The sequence below is a fragment of the Mustela erminea genome, chromosome 2 (assembly GCF_009829155.1).
Source record: "Mustela erminea isolate mMusErm1 chromosome 2, mMusErm1.Pri, whole genome shotgun sequence".
NCBI classification, from domain to species: domain Eukaryota; kingdom Metazoa; phylum Chordata; class Mammalia; order Carnivora; family Mustelidae; genus Mustela; species Mustela erminea.
The window spans coordinates 138327375-138353422 of NC_045615.1; the positions used below are offsets into that span (position 1 = coordinate 138327375).

The 26048-nt window shown below is 39.5% G+C and overlaps 1 protein-coding gene and 1 pseudogene across 2 annotated transcripts in view; one reads left to right on the forward strand and one right to left on the reverse strand.

Moving 5' to 3' along the window:
- Positions 1 to 26048, reverse strand: part of FRYL (FRY like transcription coactivator) — a 261657-nt gene that overhangs the window by 206662 nt on the left and 28947 nt on the right. The window contains exon 2 of one of the 2 annotated variants that reach the window (XM_032334261.1): positions 16550 to 16724. The gene's annotated coding sequence lies outside the window, so the exon portion shown is untranslated. Of the gene's footprint in view, positions 1 to 16549; positions 16725 to 26048 lie in introns of those variants that run through there. The other variant, XM_032334264.1, reaches the window with a different exon arrangement.
- LOC116582635 lies at positions 1053 to 2111 on the forward strand (annotated as a pseudogene).

The following is a 26048-nucleotide window of genomic DNA, read 5'->3' on the forward strand; positions in this document are numbered from 1 at the left end:
CATGTTTATGAAAGGAAGTATTGTGTAGGGTGAGGTTTACACTGATTGACAGGTCCTCTCGCTCTAGAAATTTATAGAAGATGAGAAGCGATTTCTTCAGATCAAAATCCTCTGTATGGAAAATAACACGTTTCAGAGTCAGTAACAAAACAACATTCCAAATGAGTTTGGTCACTATGGATGACCATATAGAACATGCCACACAGCTTCAGCCTTCACATTCCAGCACACGCAGTAACTCTAAAAGGACTGCACACAGAAGTCCAAAAACCCCACCCGACTCCACCAATAGGCTTTATTCTTCACAGCGGTTAAGTCAGTTTAAACAAATTACAAATACAAGAGGGTAGAATTCAGAACTGGTTCACTGTACCCAAAGAAATGGTGCCCTAAAAATGCAAATTAACTAAGTAGCCAATAAGAATGACAAAAGCAATCACTAATTACTAAGGGCCTACTATGCATAAGGAACAAACCCATAACTTCTGTAAATGTTCAACTTTGCAGCTACAGAAACTGACAAAGCTCCTAAATGAATTAAGAATACCATTCATCTGGATTCTTTTATCCTTTAAAAGAATAAGCTGTTGGGGCACCTGGATGGCTCAGTAGGTTAAAGCCTCTATCTTCGGCTCAGGTCATGATCTCAGGGTCCTGGGATTGAGCCCCACATCGGGCTCTCTGCTCGGCAGAAAGCCTGCTTCCCCCTCTCTCTCTGCCTGCCTCTCAGCCTACTTGTGATCTCTGTCTGTCAAATAAATAAATAAAATATTTTTTTAAAAAAATAAGCTGTTATATATAAAGTTCTATGCAATAAAGTTCTTAATCTAAAATGTAATTATGATTTCAGTGTTTTTATATTGATTCTGAACCTCAGAGTTAAAGATTTAAGCATAGTTATACTGTGTGTTAATTATTTAATGAAAAAAGAACAAACTTCCTGTATTGAAAGTTAAAAAAAAAAATGGGGGGGGGGGGAGCCTGCTGTGGTAGGAGGGGCCATTAGGAAGAGAAATCTGGTGTTCCTTGAGATGGCCTGATAGAAAGGAGTCATGCTTCCAGCCAACCCGTGCCCGCAGAGCTACTCTCTGGCTGCTTTTGTCCTTCAAGTACAGGAACCATTTGAAATCTCAGGAACGGTAGCCAACGTGACCATCCAATATGGCAAGGCAAACCTCATGGGGCTATGCGCAGTTTAGTGAGAAGAACTGGAACCAACCTGTCCCGGAAGCCAGGTCCCTGGACACCCTTCAAGACCCTGCCCAACATGTTCAACCTGCGTCCCCATTCAGGGTGACATCACCTCGACAGCTGCAGATCAAGAGGAGCCATGTGCCCGGGTGAGGGGTGACACACAGCCCCTGAGACATACCTGGCAGCCAAACCCTCAGATTGTTATGCAGCACAATACCTCGGTACCCAGCCTGCAGGGGTCGGAGGAGAAGTTCCTGACCTTGAAGAAACCAGCCTTGCCAGTGCCCTAAGCCACACCACAGAAGTGCAAGATGAGCTAAGCCACCTGCACAGCCAGATTGCTAAGATACTGGCAGCTGATTCAGCTTTGGGTTCATTAACAACAGATGTCTTATCTCCAGGAAGTTTAAATGTCTCTTCTCCCTTTTAGGATCCTCCACCCACTGTACAACTTCCCTTGACATCCCCAAGGAGACCAAGGTACAGGTCCCTGAGCTTCCACCAGTCCCACTGCTTTGTTCTGCCAGCCCTGAACGTTGCAAACCGCAACACAGGGCCCCTGCGGCTCGTCTGAAGAGGGTAACTGTGTCTCTCTGTCCAAGGCCAACAGCTTTGCAGATATGATGGGGATCCTGAAGGACTTTCGCCAGATGGAACAGAGCCAAGATCTGGCTCTAATAAAAACCTCAGAAAAAAAAAGACCTTTAATGACAACAGAGATAAATAATCTACCTGATAAAGCGTTCCCAGTAATAGACATAAAATGCTCACCAAACTGGGGAGAAGAATGGATGAACACAGAACACCAACAAAGAGATGGAAATCTTCTGGAAGTACTAAACAGAAGTCCCAGAGCTGATGAACAGGATAACTCAATGGAAAAAGACAAGAGAGGGGTTCACCAGCAGACTAGATGAAGCCGAAGAAAGGATAAGTGAACTCAAGGAAAAGGCAGGAGAACTCCCCCAATCAGAGCAGCAAGTAGGAAAAAAAAAAAAAAAGTGAAGATAGCTTAAGGGACTTATGGGACAACATCAAATTGACTAACATTCTCCTTACTAACATTCTTCCTCCCAGAAGGAAAGAAAAAAGGGGACAGAAATCTCATTTGAAAAAAAGAACAGCTGAAAACATTCCTAACCTGGAGATGCAAATAGACATCCAGATCCAGGAGGCCCAGAGTTCCAAATCGGAAAAACCCAAAGAGACCCTAAAAGCAGCAAGAGAAAAATAACTTGTTTTGTAAAAGGGAACCCCTGTAAGACTATCAACACATTTTCCAGCAGACAGTTTGCAGCCCAAAAAGGAGTGACATAATTAATTCAAAATGCTGAAAAGAAGAAAACTTCTAATCAAGCAAAGTTGTCATTCAGAATTGGAGAGAGATTTCCAGATGAGCAAAACACAAAGGAGTTTATCATCACTAAATCAGCCTTACAAGAAACATTCAAATGACCTCTTTAAGCTGAAAAGAAAGAGCACTGATCAGTCAAGGAACACCTATCAAAGAGTAAATCTCACTGGAAAGATAATAAAAATAATGTATTCATCACCTATTACCTTAAAAAGACAAAAGTAGTTATTATGAGTACGATAATTAGTTAAGAGATACGCAAGATAAAAAGATGTAAGTTCTCTGAGCACGAGACCACGCACTGCCATGGGCTGCTTTCCACTGCTTTGGTGCCTGGTCCAGAGCCAGGGCCTTAGGCTTGGCCTCCTATGGGGCTCCTTCCAAGGGAAGGAGCTCTTTGACAAGGCCAACAGACACCATTTCTTACACAGCATGGCCCTGCTGGGGGTGCCCCATTTATGGCAAGCCTCTGGAACCACCTTATTCTGCACCAGCTTTTACTACCAGGCTCTGAAGGGAGACCCCTGTGCCCAGACTTTGGCCCCTGTGGGAGGGAGCCTGCTAATGCTGGGCTGGCTCACCTTGGCTCTTTGAGTTTCCCTGAATTTAATCTCTGGGTACTTTTTTGAGAGTTGGAGAAGGGAAAGGATTAAAAGAGAAAGGGAGGGGGGTGTAAAATGTGACATCAAAACATGCGGAGGAGGAATAAAAATGTGGAGCAAATGCAGATCAAACTTAAGTTGGCAACTATTTTATCAACTTAAAACAGCCTGTTAATAGATATAAGCAGATATAAGTTGTTATAGTAAAGGCTAACCTTAACTACAAAACAAAACCTACAGTAAATATACACCACTAAAGAATATCATAACACCTCAAAGAGAGCAAGAAAAGAGAGAGGAACTACAAAAACAGCCAAAAAACAATGAACAAAATGGCAATAAGTACATACCTATCAATAACTATACTTTAAATATAAATGGACTAAATACTATAATCAAAAGACAGAGTGGCTAAATGGATTAAAAAACAAAACCTTATGGGGCGCCTGGGTGGCTCAGTGGGTTAAGCCTCGGCCTTTGGCTCAAGTCATGATCCTGGGGTCCTGGGATCGGGCCCCAAGTCGGGCTCTCTGCTCAGCAGGAAGCCTGCTTCCTCCTCTCTCTCTCTGCCTGACTCTCTGCCTACTTGTGATCTCCCTCTCTCTCTGTGTCAAATAAATAAATAAAATCTTTAAAAAACCAAAAAACAAAAAAAAAGAAAAGAAAAGAAAAGTCAAAACCTAAATTCTGCCCAGTAGAGACTCCCTTAGTTGTAAGAACATATACAGACTGAAAGTGAAGGGATAGAAAATTATATTCTGTGAACACCAGGGTGGACCCAGTTGGTTAAGCATCCAACTATTGATTTTGGTTCAGGTCATGATCTCAGAGTCCTGGGACCCAGCCCTGCATGGGGTTCCAACCTGGGCATGGAGCCTGCTTAAGATTCTTTCTCTCCCTCCCTCTCTGCACCGCTCCCGCTCTATCCCCACCTCACCCCACCCCCCACTGCAAGCACACACTCTCTAAAAAAAGAAAGATACTCCATATAAATGGAAACTAAAAGAAAGCTGGTGTACTTATGCTTATTTCAGAAACAAAAACGGACTTCAAAACAAAGACTGTAAGAAGAGGGGACGACCCAAAGGGCGTTTTATAAGGATAAAGGCTCAAACCGACAGGAGAATGTAACATTTGCAAATGCTTATGAACTTAATATAGGAGCATCTGAATATATAAAGCCAACATTAACAGATACGAATGGAGAAACAGCCGTACTATAACAGCTTGAATACCCTACTTACGTCAAGGGATAGATTATCCAGACAGATGATAAGAAAACATCAACCTTAAATGACATGTTAGACAAGACAGACCTAACAGATATATATACAGAACATCCCATCCAAAAGCAACAGTACATGCTCAAGTGCACAGGGAACATCCTCTAGACCAGCTCACATGGTAAGCCACAAAACAAGTATGACCAAAGTTAAGAGGACTGAAATCCTATCAAGCATGTTTTCTAGCCACAGTGATATGAAGCTACAAATCGATTTTTTTTTTAAAGTCTAAAAAAGAGGGAGAAAGGAGAAATTATATCATGGCCAACAAATCACAGAGCTTTGTTGCTTATTTTAAGACTAAATTCAATCTTCTGCTAATGTCATATTATTAATTTAGAAGTCCTAGAACAACTTTACAAAGGAGAGTGAAATTCCTCTGTTGTAACCAGAGTTCTTAAAATTATCTTTCACCTAAAATGTTTCCCAAAGACGGATGCTCAGTTTAAACACCGGTGATAATTCAATCAGCTGCAAAACTCAGTTAGCAGTCGCTACATTTACAGGGAAAACCGAGGGACTATACAAGTATCAACTGCCACATCTGTGATTTAAAATGAAACTTTTCCGCGCTACACTTAAATCATCCTTTTTCTCCTAGTGCCGGATAGGCCCATTTTCCTTTATTCCTCCTTTATGTTGGGATAATAGTTGGTCCCTGGCTCAGTTTAGTGGACAGTTCAGGGTCATCAGAATACCCTTGGAATGCTGTCTCTGCACCAACTCCCCTACTTAGATATTATAACGCTTCTTCTTAAGAATCTTGATATACACTAAAATCATACGAAGGGTAGATATAAATACTAACTAGATGATCTATTAGAATAAAGCAAAAAAAAAAAAAAGGGAAGAAAAAAAGTTCAAGCTTTCCAGAAATATAAAACCAGGTAGAGTGTAATAAGTAAGAACAGACATAATTCTACTACCTTTGCGGAGTCTGATGGTTTATCAAGCTAGGCCGTGAAGGACACGACGAGTGAGTAAGACAGATCTATGACCTTCTGGAATCTGAGATCCATCCAGCTGTAGGACCATCCCTCCTCAACTGTCCTACAAGGAGAGTGTTTAGAAAGTTCCAATATGGTACAAATGGAACTCATTACAAAATAACAAATGCTTATCTTTTAATAGATTGGGCTTGTGGATTAAGGCTGCGATTGAACTGGAAACCGGAATTCTCACAGAGGATTGGAAAGGAGAAAATAGTAGTGGAAGACGCAAAGCAAGGACGCGAGTCATTCTCCCGCCTCACCAGGCTTTTCACCTGGCTACTGGCTCCATAAATCCTATGTGGAATGCATTATTTCACCTGGGACAATTTTATCACTTAAGTCTGTCATGAACCTATCAAACCATGAGCTACAGGAAACATTCTTTGTTTTATAGATTCTCAGTTTTAAAAATAAAAACTTTCACCACTCCAAACCAAATGCAATATGATTGAAGATCACACTATCAAATGATGATTTGATTCTTACCTATAACCACCTTTCCTGGGTAAGGTTTCAAACCCATTTTTTAAAAAAATCATATTGCAGAAACTAACCTTTAATGTCCTAATTTCATCTTAAGCAAGCTCACTAAGAATTTCCATGAAGGTATTTTTACCTTAAAATAATATAACCAAACACTTCTCTTTAGTTATTACTGCTGAAACACCACAAGCGTGAAACGTGACTTTAGGAAATTAACTTTTAAAATAGGTTTAAAAGGTTTAGTCCCCACTGCATTTCCAAAGACAAAAACAAATCCCATTTCAGGATGGAATTATTAAAATTATTAAAATCGCCCAACCATTTTATTGCTTCAATATGTAAGAAAACAAAAAACAGTCATTTATTTCAAGAGGTGATCCAAACAGACTAAAGCTTACATTAGTATCTAAATAGTCCCATGTAAAACCAATCTACAGAAACCCCATCTCCATTATAATTACAGAGAAATGACCTCAGATGAGAAGGCAGCACAATGTATGCAGTAGAGTTATACATATTAACAAAGGGACTTAACCTCATTTATAGGAGGAGAGGGAGAGAGAGAGAGAGAGGAAAGGAGAAAAGAAGTAAGAAGACCTGTAAGAATTAAAAAGAAAGATGGAGAACATAAAATTGTTTTTGCAAGCAGTAAATGCTAGTACTATTCACAAAAGAAACCCGCAGGCCGGCCCTGATGTACAAACAAAATCACACACAAGAAGCAAGTATAGTATGATTTGTCAACATGCAGATGAGTGCATTCAACCCAGCAAGACACCTAATTAAAAAAATTAGCCAAGTAGATTAGTCCCCAAGACACCTCAGGTAAAAGAAGAGATTCAGATATGCTACATAGTCATGATTTTATTGGCCATTCTCTACCACTGTAGAAATCAAATACTAAATTCTCTAAATAAGCCATTTTCCCATCTCTCCCCTCCCCAGAAGTCGTAAGAGCGCTCTGATATCGTCATATAAACATATTTTTGTCAAACTAGTATAGACAGTTTAAGTATTACTTGGTGTTCACTGAATTGTGAAGACCGGTCCAAAAGGGAAGATTTTCCTATCCCTGAAGGTTTAACAGGATATATTTTTTTTTAATTGTATTTGAGACTTGTCTCTTTTACAAAAGATTTTGAAATGTGATCTACCACATTGAATGCCCCTGAATTTCATATCATTATCAATTAAAATATCTATTGAGTTATCAGTTACAAAAATGAAAAACACACACTTCTTTGCACCCCAAATAAATAACGTGAATATTTCTAATACAACAGACACTGTGACAAATTTTAGAATTGACATATCAAAAAGGAAAATAGGGTATGCATGTGGGTTAAAAGTCAACCTGACTGAGGAGATTTAAGGAGGACTGGGGGATAGTTAGGATCTGAGGAGAACCTTTAGGGAAAAGAGAGAGAGAGAGAGAGAGAAGACGGCGTTCTAGAAGCAGAGATGTCGTGACAGAAGATGAACAAGAGCTAAAGAAAAGAGGTAGGAACATATCGGTGTGGTTGTCTAAAGGAAAGCAGTGTCAGAGTAGCACACCTTGAGGCTTAAAGAAAATGACAGAGCCTTCGATTTCAGGTGGGCATTCATCTTCCCACAATGAGGGAGTGTACTGGTCAGGGCTCAGAGACTACAGAGAAAACCAAAAGAAAGAAAGATATATAAAAAGTTTACTGTGGAATTAGCTCATGTGATTATGGAGAAGTCCCATGATGTACCATCTGCAAAGTGGAGAACCATGAAAGCCAGTGGTATAATTCAGCAGTAGTCCCACAGGGAACTGAGACCCAGAGGGGTCAATGGCTTAACTCTCGTAATTCTCGTCTGAGGCCAAGGGTGGGGGCAGGGGTTGCTCTGTGTGTAAGTCCTAGACTCTAAAGGCCCAAGAACCTAAAACTTAAAGGTCTGAGGGCAGCAGAAGATGGAGGTCCCAGCACAAGGAACACAAACAAATTCACCTTCTCTCTGCCTTTTTGTTCTATTTGGATCCTGGGAGAACTGGGGATACCCACCCATCCCCAGTGAGGGTAGATCTTCTTTACTGAGTCTACTGACTTCAATGCTAATCTCTTGTGGAAACACCCTCACAGACACACCCAGAAATCATGGTTACCAGCTCTCTGGACATCCTTTAGACCAGTCAAGTTGACACACAAAATTAACCAACGCAGGGAGCTGCCATGAGTTTTTGAGAAAGGAAGTGATAGGAACAGACCTGGGATTTCTAAAAATTACCTTCCGAAGCAGATAGAAGGAAAGACTGAAAGAGCAGAACCAGTTTGTAAAAACCCACTGGGACAGTCAAGAGAGAACTTCCTGGAACGAAGGCTGTGGGAGGCACAAAGAACTGAAGTAGAACTCCAAGAATTTCACAGCCGAGCGAATGGGAGACCAGCACTTTTCACAAATGCTTACTACAGTCGCCTAACCAACTGGCATGTTCCCCCTCCCATGCATGCCCCCCAGCCCAACCAGACTGAATTTTTAATAAAGTAAACCACACTGCTTCTCAAGGCTATCCACCCCACCTCCCTACGTGCCAGTCAGGCGGGCCTTTTCATTTCCTAGAAGCCCAACTTCTCCCTGCCTCAGGATCCTTCATGCGCTGTTTCCTACATCCGGAAACTGGCACCTGGTGTTTTCCACCAGGTGAACCCTAAATAGCCTTCAAACCTCAGTTTAAACGACTCTCAAAGAGGCGAGACTCCTAACCTCTCTAACCTAGTCATATGTCCCAACCTTTAAATTCTCGCTTGAAATACGTACCACAAATTTAGACATGGCTTTGTGTATATATCAGATCATCAGCCCCCCCCCACCCCCCAAACACACTAGATTATTCCCTGAGTGGTAGGACTATGACCATTGGTTCCCTGGCGTCTGCACCAGTAGCTGGCAGGGGCTTAACAAACGCTTGCTGAATGATAAACAGATCAGGAAAGACCACTTCAGGTGCTCTACTGGGAAAAATTACCGATAGCACCATTACCTAATAAAGGGAATACAGGAACATCAAGTTTGGGGATAAAGTGTAATTCCATCTGGGGAATGTTAAGTTGAAGAAGTTGAGGATTAGGTCTGAGCTGTATTATGTGGAATACCAAAGGGGAAAGAGTAAATGTAACATTTTTGGAAAAGGAGAAGCAAAATAAAGCAAGGAGATCAGAAAAACTTCCATATAACTGCCAAGAAGAAGAAACCAGACAAAGAGACTGATATTCCTAATATGCAAAAGGGTTAAAAAGTAGAAAATATCAACAAACCTAGAGAAAATGGGGCTAAAAAAAATGGATAGTTAACAGAAAAAGGAATGCACTTACATCCTAACCATATAAAAATATATTCAGCTCAATGTATACCTCAATGTAAATTTGGTGTAATAGTATCTTTAAAGATTCATTGTTGATTTAAATGATTCTAAAATGTCTACAGATAAAGAAATTTTTAAAACTTTAAAAAATATTCAGGGGGCGCCTGGGTGGCTCAGTGGGTTAGGCTGCTGCCTTCGGCTCAGGTCATGATCTCGGGGTCCTGGGATCAAGTCCCGCATCGGGCTCTCTGCTCGGCAGGGAGCCTGCTTCCCTCTCTCTCTCTCTGCCTGCCTCTCCATCTACTTGTGATTTCTCTCTGTCAAATAAATAAATAAAATCTTTAAAAAAAAAAATATTCAGGGGCTCCTGGGTGGCTCAGTTGGTTAAGTGTCTGCCTTCAGTTCAGGACATGATCCCAGGGTCCTGGGATTGAGCCGCCCTCCCCTCTGCTCAAATCTCCCTCTGCCTACTGCTCCCCCTTCTTGTGATCTCTGTCAAATAAATAAATAATATCTTTTTAAAAAGAAAGATATTTGATTTCATTCATAATGAGATGGAAATTAACAACAAGGATACTCCAATCGGCAAAAAAAAACCAAAAATCTGACAACATATTCTGTTGCTGAGGTTATGTATAGACAAACAGGCACTCTCACACATTATTGATGCGAATACAGAGAGAGAGAGACAAGAGGATAAATCTGGCAATATCTAGTAAGACTGCATACTCATTTACCCCTTGACCCTGCAATTCCTATTTAGGAATCTGTCCCAAATACACAATGGCAAAATATAAAAAGACATGTATATGCACAAGGCTATTCATAGCAGTACTATGAACAAGAAATTGGAAACAATTCAAATGGCCACCAATTAGGAACCGGCTAAATGAACCACAGTCTATTCACTCAATGTAGCTGTAAAACAGAATGAGTAATTTACTACCAAGAAGGGATCCCCAGGATATATTAAGTGAAAAAAGTAAGGCATACAGTATTCTATATAAGAAAGGAAGACTATGAATATATATTTTGATTCTATTAAAACAAACAAACAAACAGAATGGAAGAACAAATTTTTAGAATGCAATTACTTGGAAGGGAAAGTAGAGAAACCAGAGATGGAAATTAGACTCCTTTGTATAAATCTTGTTTTGCAGATTTGACTTTGGAACCGTGAAACCGTTATACATGATTATAAAACAAAATTACATTTTAGAATAATTACTAAGTATCAAAATTAAAATAGGTAAGTTTAAATGTCTATCCAGTTGGTGGCATAGTTGAACAGAGAACAATTATGAAGACTGCCTTCAACAGTAGGGTAGGCAGCCTCTGGGAGGGGCCCCACGATCCCCACACTTCCTGGTATTCACACCCTCAGGTACTTACCTCCTCTTTAGTGAGGACTGTATTTAGAGACTTGTTTCTAAGAACAGAATGCAGCAGAACATCCATGTTCCTAGCAGCATTTTTTCCCATTAGCCAGAAGGAGGAAATAAATGTCCACCAACAAGCGCATGGATAAGTAAAACACGGTGCATATGTACAATGGAATGCTATTCAGCCTAAAAGAGGGAATGAAATTCTGACACGTGCACATGGATGAAATCTTGAAGACCTTCTGCTAAGCTGAAATAAGTCACAAAAAGACGAATACCATTATGATTTCGCTCATGATGGACCCAGAGTCGGCAGATTCAGAGAAAGAAAGCAAAAGAGTGGCTGTCAGGGGTTGAGGCAAGAGGGAAATGGGGCGTTAGTAATATTTAAGGGGTCTACAGTTTTGGTTTGGAAAGACAGAGAAAGTTCTGGAGATGAATGGTTGTGTGATGTACTTAATGCAAATGAACTATACACTCAAAAATGGGTAACATGGTGTATTTCATGTTATATATTTTACATATTAAGTATATTTTTAACACAATAAATTTTTTTAGAAGAATGCAGCATATGTGACAGGTTGTCACTCCAAGAACAGGTTTTGAAAAGGTCAGGGCTTCCATTTGGGGTTTCTCCCTTGCTCCAACCTTACAACCAGCTGCCATGTTGTTAAGTGCCCTGGGGAGAAGCCCAGGGAACTAGTTTCTGGCCAATAGCTAGAAAGAACTTGAGACCTGCCAATAATCACCACACTGTGGTTGAAAGCACCCCCAGGGACTCCTTTGTTTCCCCTCCAGCTGAGTCTTGGGATGAATGCAGTCCTTGCTGACACCGAGATTGCAGCTTTATGAGAAACCCTGAGTGAGAGGCTCCCAATTAGCTGCGCCCTACAGAAAATGACCACAGCAACTGAGATATGGCTCACTGCGTTCAGCCACTAAGTTCTGGGGTGATTCGTTACACAGCAATAGATAACACACACAGTACTTTAACTAAACATTCCCAAGGGAATATGCCCCTTATCAAAAAAGAATTACAAATTCCATTACTGGGTACCTACCCAGGAAAAAAAAGCACCTATGTCCACTGAAAGACACATACAAGAATGTTCCCAGCAACCATATTGATAATTATCCCAAACTAGAAGCAACTAAAATAGCCATCAACTGGATAGATAGATTGCGGCAGTTCCCACAGTGGAATACTACACAGCTATGAAAAAAACTTATTTCACACAACATGGGTAAATCTCACAGATAAATGTTGGGCAAAAGAAGGCAGACACAAAGCTTTAACACTTGTACTGCTGGTCTAAGACTGCTGTGTGTATAACACACAGGGGTACTCAAAATGAGGAATTATGGAATGTTCTAATTGTATTATTCCTGGTGTCATTGAGAACCAGGATTTTCAGCAGAGAAAAAGATGGATGTAAAATTTTTTAAAAAGACTGAGCAAAAATCTCATAGAGCTGAAACAGAATTGGAAGTATCCGTATGAATTCATGAGGTTCTCTATCTTAAAAGAAAAATTCCCCTAATTTTAACTACTGAAAATACCTAGAAACAATGATCAATCTATTAGAAATGCGAACCTGTAGAACCGAGATTATAGTCTTTAAATCCCATGCCCCACTAAAGCAGTCAGGGGTCCCTAAATACCAGGTGTAGGGAGGAAATGTACATGATGTGCCTGGAACTCCTTGTTATAGCAGATAATCAAGAAGCTATCAAAAACTACTAGAGTCATGTCAAAATAATTCAGTAAGCAACTTTAAAAGGCTCCCACTGACCAAGGTTTAAATAATTTAAGCATTAATAAAAATAATCCATTATGTTCAAATCTAAGAGTCCATAACGAGTCTAGGGGAGAAGGGGCAACCCTAACTGATCACTGTTAGAGGTTAATATAACCAACTCACTGTTTTTGAAATTGGTAAGCCAGGGGAAACTATCAAGCTTTTCTCCAACCTTTCCTATACAAACTATACAACTAGGTAACAAATAGTACATGAGGAACAGTTTCTCTTTATAGAAGATTTCACTTGATAAATGAACAATAAAGCTATAGTATTAACACATCACTGTCTTGCAACCCCTAATTATTTAATAGACCTAAAGCAGAGAGCCCATCACCTGTTTTTGTAAATAAACTTTTATTAGAACACAGCTACACCCATTCCTTTATGTTTTGTCTACGGTTGCTTTCCCATTTCAAGGGCAAAGTTAGTAGCTGCATCAGAGGAAACCAGATGGCCCACTTTGCCTAAAATACACGCTGTCAGGCCCCTTACAGGGAAAGTTTGCCATCCCCTGATCTAAAGCACTGAGTACAAAGGGCAACTAATCAACATTAAAAGAGGGAGAACTAAAAGCTCTGTGCACCAGACACTTGTCAAACACACAGACTTGCCAAAAGAAAGTGAACCCGAATCTGAGCAAGTCTCTAGATCCAACTACCAATTAACAAGAAATACAAAGGACAGAGGAATATGTTGAGTCACTTAACAGGAATGTAATCAGGATCAGTCACATGTACAGGACAAAGACCCAATTTGTTCAACAAATAAATTTTAAGGACAAGCGGGGAGGGGGAACCTTAGGAGAAAAATTAACAAACTGTACTGAAGGGAGGGCTTATCTAGATGCTGAGTCAATCAAGTCACCTCCTTTAAAAATGTATGAGAGAATCAAAATTACCACCAACTGGATATTTTATTACACTGGGATTGTTGCTGTGTTTGTTTTTTTTTTTTTTTAAGGTGGTAATGGTATTGTAGTTGTATTTTTTTAAAAGAAGGTCTGCTACTTTAAGAATACATACTGAAATACAAATAAATTATATGATGTCTAGCATTGCTTTAAAATGATACAGGAGTGGCAGAGAAGTCGGTGGGAGACAGACAAACAATTTGGCCATGACCTGATAATTATCAAACCTGAGTGATGAATACAAGAGGGTTCATTATACTAGTCCATTTACTTTTATATAAATTTAAATTTTCCTTAATAAAAGTTACAAATAGGGACGCCTGGGTGGCTCAGTTGGTTAAGCAGCTGCCTTCGGCTCAGGTCATGATCCCAGCGTCCTGGGATCGAGTCCCACATCGGGCTCCTTGCTCAGCGGGGAGCCTGCTTCTCCCTCTGCCTCTGCCTGCCATTCTGTCTGCCTGTGCTCATTCTCTCCCCTCCTCTCTCTCTGATAAATTTAAAAAAAAAAAAAAAAATAGAAAAAAAAAAGTTACAAATAAAGAAAACATTTCTTATTTAGACACAGAAAAAAACCGGAAGTGAAAAAGAAGAACAGGTCAGGAAAGTATGCTAGATCACTCCAAAAAGGCAACCGGCCTGTGACAAGATATGAATCTTTCAAAGGAACGATAAGAAACCGACTTTGAAAAGAATCAATTCAGAGATCAAGTCAATGACTCCTGAGTAGATCCAAACTTAGTCATGTGTCCTTTCCCAACTATATCAAGCATCCAGAACTAGGGGGGAAAGGATATATATGGCAAAGGAACTTGGGTTTGAGGTTTGGTAAAGCAGTTGCTCAGAATTTTAAAAAGGCAAGAGAATATATGATGCAAGAATGATCATGGAGTTTGGCTAAGAGGAAAGCTAATGAGGCTAGGAAATAGCTCACTTGGTTAGAAAAACAAAAAAATGCCAAGAAACTGCAAGTCATAATGAAGATTAAGAACAGATTTGAGAAGTGGGATGTGACAGAGGGTAATGATCATGACAGAAAACTTTCCAAAAACTCAGAAATAGAAATGTTCCAGGTGATGGGGAGGCCTAAGGTAAGAAGGGGTGGGGTGTAAGCAGTACGCAGAACTTTGGGGCTCTAGTCCCAGTGAACTAATGCTGGTTAACTAATTGGTTTCAGCTACCTGCCAAAGAATCATACCCTTCTCCCAAGCGTATTTCAAAAGGTGTCTGTATGGGTAAGGGGCCCGGGACTGGAAGCTCTGGTCTAAGATGTAGAGATCTTGGAAAATCAGTCAGGTGAGAATGATGGAGGCTAGGCAGATCAAAGCAGCATGATGAGAGCCACCAACATGACACAAGAGACAGAAAGGGAAAATCGGCATCAAATAATGGAAAATTCTAGAGGCCAAGAGAAGAATAAAAACCGTGGAGAGACGGGAGCCTGGGTGGCTCAGTGGGTTAATCCGCTGCCTTCGGCTCAGGTCATGATCCCTAGGTCCTAGAATCAAGTCCCGCATCAGGCTCTCTGCTCAGCAGGGAACCTGCTTCCCCCTCTCTGCCTGCCTCTCTGCCTACTAGTCCTCTCGGTCTGTCAAATAAATAAATGAATTAATTTTTTAAAAATTTTAAAAAAACGTGGAGAGAAATAAGACATCAACTTCAAAACAAAAGGATTAATTGAAAAATGTTCTGTTAGTGGAAGCCTTATTGTAACTCCATAATTCACAGAATGCAGTCTAAAAATGTCTCTATCAAAGGGGTTACAGAAGAAAGGTATCCTCAAAAAACGAGCAATCTGCCAATATTTTCATTACAATCCTAAAAGTGTTAGATGTATGACAGCACCAAAACTCACTCATTTCAGCGATGAGAAAACTGAGGTCCACTGAGGCTAATGAACTCGCACTCAAGAACACTATGCAATTAATGATTAGGACTAGGGCTAAAATGCACCCCATTCTTCACTCAACCTCCCGACCTTGTGTCCTCATCTAACACCATGGTTCCATTGAATGACTTACTTCTCTACAGTGCTAAATATCGTCATGTATTTCCATTTGGGTAAATATTTGTTGACTAACACTCAAAATGAGCCTACTTCAGTAATTTTCTCTTACACGTCTCCTATAGAAGCAACTGGTTCTGCTCAACTTTATTGCCTCTGCCCCACCCCACCCCACCCCCACCCCGGCCAAAAATGTATTGAGTAAATCTCAGGGATGTTCAAAAAACATGTTAACTAACCAGCATCTATGCTTCCGAAAACTGTTAGAATATGAAAAGGCACACATAGTGCCAGGCTAAAAAAAGAAGAGTTGGCATCACACACCTCTCTTATCAGCTCCATAAATATGTAACTACAAAACATACATCAATGGGAAGTAAGACAATGTTCTTGACCCAATGGACCCAACATACCCGAATAGATAGGAAAATACAGTAACAGGATGAACTACTTCAACCTTCCAATAACAGATTAATGGAGTACTTACAGAGTACATAACGTACACACACAGTGGTTTACATATTTTTATATTTACTCTTTATAAATATCTGATATTATACTGGACCTAGAATCTCATATGGAAAGAACGTTTTGCAGCCTCGAAAAACCTGATGTTACCACTATTTTTAGATGTGATTTTTAAAAATTAGCAAGAAAAAAAAAAGGCAGGTATTACTCATCTATAAGGAGAGAAGGCATAATAAAGGGGAAGGCAATCCAAAAAAAAAAGTTTTTATAAATTTCTACTATTCTGTTAAGAAGTACATATCCTTGGGTGCCCGGGGGGCTCAGTCTGTTGAGTGTCTGGCTCTTGGTTTCAGCTTAGGTCATGATCTCAGGTTCTGGGGATAAACAGGCTCTGTGCTCGGCGGGGTGGGGGTGGGGGGTCCGGAGGGTGTCTGCCCTTCCTTTCCCCTTGGGCTCTCTGTCTCTCTCTCAAATAAATAAATCTTTAAAAAAATAATAATAACCGAATAGGGGTGCCTGGGTGGCTCAATGGGTTAAGCCTCTGCCTTCAGCTCAGGTCATGATTCCAGGGTCCTGGGATCGAGCTCCGCGTCAGGCTCTCTGCTTAGCAGCGAGCCTGCTTCCCCTTCTCTCTCTGCCTGCCCTTCTGCCTACTGTGATCTCTCTCTCTGTCAAATAAATAAATAAAATCTTTTAAAATATTTTTTTAAATAACTGAATAAACAGAAAAAATAAAAAGTACATATCCTTACCACTTAGAACAGGTTGTTGAGGCACAGAGTTTGTAGAAAAGACACCAATTTTGGAAAGGATCCATCTAGAAGCTTTTTCAATCTGGAGCTTGTACTTTACAGGCACACAAGTGGGCACACTGGTGCGAAGCAGTAGTGATTCACCATGTACAAAGCAGAATATGGAATGTTAAAGCTGGAAGACAAAAAAATGAGAGAAAAGAAAGAATATGGTTGGTTATTAGTAACACCCATGTTTAAAACAGGAGTTGTTTTCATAGAACGGTTTTCATAGAACAAGTACCATTATTGAAATTAGTTTTTATAACTGAGAATCTAGACAAGAAGAACTTTCTTATATAAAAACCTCAACTACAAAGGGAAAGAGGAGAGAGAAAACAAAATGAGAATTTGTCTTTGGAAGGTTCTAAATTAAAGATTTTTTTGCCACCCATAATATCTTTCTCAAATGTATTATAAATTTCCTTACCATCTAAACATAACGAACTGCTTCTTAATGACATAAGACCAATCATCATAAGAGTACTTCCCTAGTACCTGAGGACATATACTTTACAGGACTGGGGTAATGATCCTAGAACTGCCTTTATTTCAAAAGGTACACCCCTTGGGGCACCTGGGTGGCTCAGTTGGGTAAGCGTCTGCCTTTCACTGAGGTCATGATCCCAGGGTCCTGGAATCAAGCCCCATGTTGGGCTTTCTCCCTCTCCCTCTGCCTGCTACTCTGCCTGCTTGGGCTCGCTCACTCTCTCTCTCTCTCTCTGTCAAATAAATAAAAATAAATAAATAATTTAAATAATTTAAAAAAAAAGTGCACCCCCAAGTATCCTAAGAAATAAGCACTTTCTGTTGCCAGTGGTAATGTCAGTATCTACAAACTTAAGAATGTATCATTTGACCCAACAATCCTCTTTCTGGGACATTCTCCTATAGATATACTTGTACACTCACAAAATCAAGTGTACGGCAGGACTGCTGTGGGATTATCTGTAAAAGTGAAATACTGAAAACAACCCAAGTTCCACATGACCTGACAATTCCACTCCTGGGTAGGATATACCAAGAGAAATGATAAAATACATCCATGCAAAATTATGGATATAAATGTTCACAGTAAGGTTATTTGTAATAACCAAAAGGTAGAAACAACACAAGTGTCATCAACTAATGAATGGACAAATAAAATGTGGTATATCCCATCCAATGGAGTATTTCTGCCACAAAAAGGAATAAAGTACTGATACACACTATGAAATAGATGAATCTTAAAAATGTTATGCTAAGTGAAAGAAGCTAATCACAAAAGGCCACAGAAGCCGCATGTTACATGAGTCTATTTATACGAAGTGCCTAGAAATAGACAAATCTACGTACAAAGAATATAGATGGGTGGTTGACTAGGGCGGGGGTGGGGGGAGATGAGGAGTGACTGCTAATGGGTACTGTGTTTCTTCTGGGGATGATGAAAATGTTCTAAAATCAATTGTGGTGATGGCTGCACAATTTTGTGAATACCGTACACATCGGTGATTTGCATGGTATGTGAATTATATCTTAATCAAGCTGCTATATATATATTTATATGGTCTGTAACTTCTTCACCACTAACCAATATTTTCCATATTATTCCTTATCACCTTGCCACACTATACAATAGGGAAGGCATTGGATTCAAGATAAAACAGCACTCTTGCTCATTCTAAACCGTAAATGAACCAGAACTTTCAAGTTTCAACTTCCTCTCGGGGGAAGCAGGGAGTCCTCTGTTGTTACACCATATTATTTTTTCCCTAATAACTGAGCTGCATGCTTACCAGAGTAAACTATATTTGTCCCAAACTCCATTTATGTCAATTGTATTTGCAATAATTATGTCATTTAGTTAAATATTACATCAAAAATATGAGTGAAAAAAAATGCTTTGTCCCTGAAAATTAAGCTGTATGATTTGTAAAAGTCCCTTGAAAAACATCCTAAAGAGAAGACCTGGGCTATACCAATGATTGATGAGGTATAAGCATGTTAAATTTCCAGTTATGAAATACGGAAGCTCTATATCTTTCTGAGACTACTCACTTAAAACAAATTTTCCATGTAACCAACCCAATACTGGTTGATTATACATACTCCCATTGTATGAGACAGAAATCTACTCTATAAAAGTAGTTGATATAAAGGAGTGACAAAGTATACCATGATTTCCACCATTCTAGCTCATGTTCTCAAGAGTGATGGTTGAGCCTACTGAGTTCTTAGAGATGCTGAAACTTGTCTACGCTTTACACTCCCAGGCCCCACCATACTCTGAACTCTACAGATGACTTGTCTCTTAAACTGAAAGAAAATACCCAAAGCAAACTCTTCAAGGGTGCTGAAATCTCTCTTCTCATTCTCTAAAGGTCTCCAGATCATCCCTTTTCAAAGTTATACTTAACATCTGACCTGTACAGTCAGATGACCATAAAGAAAAAAAAAATTCTCACTTACAATTCATGCACCATACACTCTCCTCCTGATTTCCTCTTAGCATGCATCTCTGCCTCTCCGTTCTCACCTATCAACTTACCCTCATTTCCAGTCACTTGCACTCTGACGCCAATACTAAATACTAAAATACTCTTCCTAATGACGTCGGAAGAGTTCTAAGTGCCCGTTCTGACTTGTATCTGACCTCCCCCCTCTCACTACTCCAATGCACTTCAGACACGGCTGCCAAGTGCACAACTGTGATCAAAAAATTCTCTGGCTTGGTAATATACAGTGGTACTCCTAACTCCTACGGAATAGAGTTCAGAAATTCATAAGCCTCAATGTCAAAATCCTAATGTCAGAAAGTAAACTGCTAGCACATCTCCCTAATACTGTCTGAACTTGACTGTGCAAACGTATTCCATTCCTATACTCACATCTTTCTTTCCATCTGGAATGTCCACTCTTTGTTTTTTAAGATTTGATTTATTTATTTGACAGACAGATCACAAGTAGGCAGAGAAGCAGGCAGAGAGAGAGGGGGAAGCAGCCTCCCTGCCAAGCAGAGAGCCCGATGCGGGGCTCGATTCCAGGACCCTGAGATCATGACCTGAGCCGAAGGCAGAGGCTTAACCCACTGAGCCACCCAAACGCCACATGGAATGTCCACTCTTTGTTTCTATGCACCGCAATTCCTCTAAAATCATTTTTAAAGTAGAAACTCACTTATCCAACCCGAATGTTGGATTTCTCAACTGTCACATCTTCAAGGACTACTTTATAAAGATCATCAAGTGCTACAAGTATTATAATTATTAAATATAAACTAAGAAGCAGCATATATCATTCAACAAATGCAGTTACTGCTATTCACCCAAGAGTGTAAGTATGCTATAAATATTTTTTAAGTTGACATACCAAAAAAAAAAAAAAAAAAAAAAATTCTATTTTCTAGCCATACTACACTCTTTGCCCTAAAAGGAACAATTTAAGGTTTGATAACTCTAAAAGTTAAGATGATGAAAATTTCTGATAATCAACAGTTTTCAATGCATGGGAATCTCAAACAGACTCGTGACATAAGAATAGTAACCCACTATTTCATTATTAAGTCAAGAGCAACTTGATTCGTAATCATCTCACAATATATGTCAAGTCATTATGCCCTAAACTTATATAGCGTTGTACGTCAATTATATCTCAATAAAATGTGGGGAGGGACACAACTTGATTCAGTAATATCCACCAAAAACAAGCTTACCGAAAACAATAGTTTCACCATTTACGTTTTTTTTTAAAAACTGTGGTAAAATACACATAACATGTAATTCACCATCTTCACCATCTTTAAGTGTACAGGCCAGTAACATTAAGCACAGTCAGACTGTTGCACAAACATCATCACCATTCATCCATGTCCAGAACTCTTCCCATCTTGCAAAACTGAAACTCTGTGACCATTAAACACCAACTCCCCATGACCACCTGCCCTCTCCCAACCCCAGGGAAAAAGCGTTCTACTTTCTCTGTCTGGGAGTCTGACTACTCTGGGGACCTCACTCAAGTGGGATCCCACAGGATTTGTCCTTTGTGACAGGCTTATTTCACTAAGCAGGATATCCTCAAGGTTCATTCATCTTATCATTTACTTTTTCAACAAGAACTTTAAAACCACACAAAGGACATGGTTTAAACACATTCTAGTTTAAACGCATGGTTTACACATACTCTGTACCCTGGAGATTTAGAGGACTTGAACTACAAAAAGAAAGGGAAAAGCAAAATGACGCGTAGCGGGTCATCTGGTATACCAGGCATTCTGCTAGGTGCATTTTGCAGACAGTTAAATCTACATGACCCTGAGGAGGTAGCATGGTTATTATTATTCCCAATTGGTAAAAGAAAAAGAAGGTTCAAGGGACTACGTAGTATAAGGTAGGCCTCCTATGTTACTTTCCTATTTCCACTTTGTTTTTATCACAGAAGTTACCACTATCTGACATTTATCCACATGTACACTTATCTCCTTATATGCAAATTATATGTAGACCAAATAAAGTTGGAAATCATTACACCATGAGTGCAAGGGTCATAGTTACATAAAAAAGTTTTATCTATTATACAACATCTAAACATCTTACAATCTCTGGCTTTTCTGAGATGCTTCTCCATAGGTACATTTCTTAGATACTCAGAATTTGGGAGACTTTATTACTACCAAAGATATATTGAGAGATATTTCCAGCCAGCAGGAATGGGAAATGGAAGGCAGGGGAGGGTAGGAGTGGAAGATAAAATCCCAACTGGAAAGTCCAAGGAGACTTCTCTTCAATGACCCCAAATCTAGTATAACATCCCTATATTCTATAAATTTGGTTGTTTCTATCAAACTTCACGGAGAATTTTTCTACCAAGCATGGGTTTATGATACACAGGGAGATACAAGGTTATGATGTATGGTCTACTTATAGCTTAAATATATTCTCACTATAATATTAGCTATATTTAGAGTAATTTGATTTCCTTGTGCTTCAGAATCAAAGTATCTATTTCCCACTATCCTGTATTGCTCTATTTTCTCCCTCAAATTAGTTAAAACTTTTATCACACTTCAAGAAATTAAGAAATATCTAACGTTTAAACTGCTTAAACTATTTTTCCATGATTTAAATTACGGCAAATAACTCCACATTTAAAGCATTATGAAGCAAAATCTGATTGTTAAGGCCTCTCTCTAAATAAATTCCTACTTGTAACAAAGCTACAATTCCCATTAACTTATTGTTTTCATAAAATAATTCCTTTTGAGCACAGTATGAAAAATCTTACTCATAAAAGAAGTACTGTGTTCACAAAATAATTTTATCTTCACTGATGCAATACAAAGTCAGTGGTTTCCTTTTTGTGGTAAACAATGGGTCTTAGGAAACACATTCCCCACTAAATGTCTTTTACATTTTTTTTTTACACACAATTGGTTCAACTTCCTAATAATCACTATTTACCAGAAATGTGAAAGATAAAAATCTATCGGAGATACACAATAAGATTAAGCAAGCCAAAAAGAGAAAAATAAAATTATAAAGGCTCCGTAATGAGGGTGGGGTAGAGAAAACTCAAGCCAACACCAACCATCTCCAAGCCATTTTTTAAAAAAAGATTTTATTTATTTACATGACAGACGGAGATAACAAGCAGGCACAGAGGCAGGCAGAGAGAGAGGAAGGGAAGCGGGCTCTCGTGATGATGACGATGCAGGGCTTGATCCCAGGACCCTGGGATCATGACTTAAGCCACCTGAGCCGAAGGCAGAGGTTTTAACCCACTGAGCCACCCAGGCGCCCAATCCAAGCCATTTTTAAAACAGTGGTTTCAAGCTGACAAAAATCCCCATCTCTTTCCTCCCTTACCAAGGACCATTCCCATCAGCATACATTCTATAATGATCCCTGCCCCAAGGGAAGGAAAAAAAGAGCCATCCGATGACACTGTGATTTAAAATAAGAAATATATATTTGGTCTTTGTCCCATTTCTGGCACAGAACTCCTAAAACTCTTACAATTTCCTAAGTGATGACAGCCTTAAAGGTGTCTTTTGTTGTTCAGGAGGTGACTTTTGGACCACACCCAAGGATCAGAACTAGCTGCCAGGAGAACCAACTCTGTGATTAGAAGGCTGAAACTTTAACTGTCACCAGCCCCCTCACGTGGTGTCAGTGGGGAGGCTGGAGGTTCAATCAATTGCCAATGGCCAAAGATATAATCATCATGCCAGTGTAAAGAAACCTCCATAAAAACACAAAAGGATGGGGTCTGTCTGGAGAGCTTCTGTGTTGCGTAAGCGCAGATGTGGGGGAAGTGGCATGTTCAGGGCCTGAAAGCTTTGCACCCTTCCCCCCATACCTTGCACTGTTCATCTCTTCCATCTGGCTGTTCCTGAGTTTTATAATAAACTGGTAACGTAGTAAGTAAAATGTTTCTTTTGAGTTCTGTGAGCCACTCCAGCAAATGAATTGAACCTGAGGAGGAATTTGCTTGAACCCCTAGTCTATAGCCTATAGGTCCAGGGGCACAAGTTGACAACCTGGACTGGTATCTGAAGTGTTTCTGTGGGAGTTGGGGATAGGGGACGAAGGAGATGATCTTATAGGACTCAGCCCTTAAATTATAGGATCTGATGATATCTCTAGGTAGTGTCAGAATTGAGATGAACTGTAGGACTCCCAGGAGGTATCTAAGAATTGCTTGGTGGTGTGGGAAAACCCCATATACACACATACTGGAACTGGCGACCAGATAACTTACCTCCCTAGACCACAAATCCCCTGTCGGTGACTACAGCAGCTCTCTGCTCCCTTTCATAATAAAAGTCTTCCATATAGTTGCCTCTATGCAGTACTTCACTTGCTTCCCGTCTTTGTCCTATTTTCTCTTCTATCCACTCCACGGCTTTCTACCTTCTACTCCCTGGGACCTCTTGTCAATGTCACTAATGACTTCCACACCTCATGAAATCTAAAGGTCAATATCGGGCCTCATCTGACTTGACTCTACAGCAACATTTCTCTCCCTCCTGTCTGAAAGACCTTCACTTGGATTGCAAAATGCCACACTGCTGGTTTTCTTCTTCTTCCTTATGAGTTGCAATTCCTCTGCCTCTTTCCCACCTCAGAACCCTGAAGAGCACAGAGTGACCTTACTTACTCAGGCTGAAGGCCTTACATTCAAATCTGGTGGGCATGTAGATGGTATCTCTAGCCCCATTCTTTCTCCTGAGCATGAACCTCAAAAATTTAACTACCTATTTGGACACCAACTAGGACTTCAAACTCAGCTCTTAATACATCCCCCTAAATATTCACCAACCCCAGCATTGCACATCAGCAAATAATATTTCCAGAAGTTACCACTTCATCCTAACAAAAAGTGAAAAGATGAACAGGAAAAGCAAAACACTTCTTAGATGCATTAAAAAAGTGAGATCATAGGGAAAATCACTATTCACAGAAATGAAGAAGCAGATAACAAATACAGAGAATCACAACTTAATGGAACAGAAACTTCCATGGAGATCAGTGCCAGGGTGAGAAAACTTGAAATTTTAAGATTTTTTTTTTTTAAGTAATCTCTACATCCTACATGAAGCTCGAACTTACAACCCTGAGATCAAGAGTTGGTGCTCTACCAACTGAGCCAGCTAGGCACCCCAAAAAGTCTGTTTAGGACCCTCTCCCTTTGCCCCTCCTCCTGCACGTGTGCTTGCACGCTCTCTCCCACACTCTCAAATAAATAAATCTGAAAAGAAAAGAAAACTGAAAATAAAAAAGCCTGGAAAAAAATTGAATATCCAAGAAATGTAGGACACTACAAAATAGGTCACATATACATAACAGGAATACTAGAAGAAAGAACAGAAGAAACATTTGAAACAATAATGGCTGAGAATTTTTCCAAATTAATGACAGACACCAAACTACAGATCTAGGAAACTCAGAGACCCCCAAGCAGAATAAATGCCAAGAAAAACTCAAAATGCAGAAAATCAAAAATAAAAAGTCCTGAAAGTAGCCAGAGGGGAAGAAAACACCCCACCTATGGAGAAGCAAAGATAAGAATTACATTTTACATCTCAGAAACCATGCAAGCAGGAAGAGAGTGAAGTAAAATATTTAACATGTTGACAGGAAAAAAAAAAAATCCAGAATTCTGTATTTTCTAAAGTGTCCTTTAGAAATGAAGAAGATATAGACTTCCTCAAACAAAACCAAGGTAATTTGTTGCCAACAGACCTCATAATGTACATAAAGAAAGGAGGAGCATCAAAAAAGGAGTAAGGAAAGGTAAAATTAAAACTTTTTCTTATTCTTAATTGAGCTAACAACAACAGTTTGTTCAAAGTACTAGCAACAATGTATTCGATTATATACACTTATATAAATGAAATGGAATGAAAAACAGCAATGATACAAGAAAAGGGAGGGGGGAGAGGAATCAGGATTATTTTATAATAAAGTAATTGCACTACCCATTTAGGATACTCTTACTTGAAAGTGGATTTGGATTCGTTGTAAATGCATATTGCAAACTCTAGGGCAAGGACTAAAACAATTTTTTGAAGTACAATACACTAAGAAAGGAGAAAAACAGAATCATATAAAATGTTTAAATTAAAACCATAAAAGGCAGAAGAAGATCAGAATCCAAAAAAGAGAACAAAAAACAAGGCCACAATTAGGCAACAGCAATAAATATGATAGTTACTAATTTAACTATAACAATAATCAATTTGAACATCAATTGTCTAAATGCACCAATTAAAAGAAAGACACTGTCACAGTAGATCAAAAAGCAAGGCAGGTTGTCTGTAAGAAACCCACTTTAAATGTAAAGATAGATTTGGATTAAAGGTAGCTGCATGGAGGGGCTCCTGGCTAGCTCAGTCAGTAGAGCACTGGACTCCAGATCTCATGCTCATGAGTTCAAGCCCCACATTGGTCTTGGAGACTTTAAAAAAAAAAAAAAGCAACCTCATGGAGAAAGACATACCATGCTAACACTAATCAAAATAAAAATGGAACAGCTATATTACTTTGATACAGAGCAGATTTAAAAGCAAGGAAAATTGTCAAGGATAAAGAGGATCATTACATAATCTCAAGAGCGATAATTCTCCAAGACCTAACAATCCTCAATGTGTATATGCCTAACAATAGAACATCAAAATACATGAGGCAAAAACTGATAAAACTGCAAGGAGAAATAAATGAATCTACTGTTATAGTTGAAGACATCAACACTCCTCTTTCAGGAATGAACAGATTCAGCAGTCAGAAAATCAATAAGGACATAGCTGAACTCTACAACACCATCAATCAGTTGGATATAATTGACATCCCTAGACTACTTCATTCAGCAAGAGCAGAATACACATTCTTCCCAAGCTTACATGGAACATTCACCAAAACAGACCACATTCTGGCCCACAAAATACAACTTAATGAACTTAAAAGAACAGAAATCCTGCAATGCC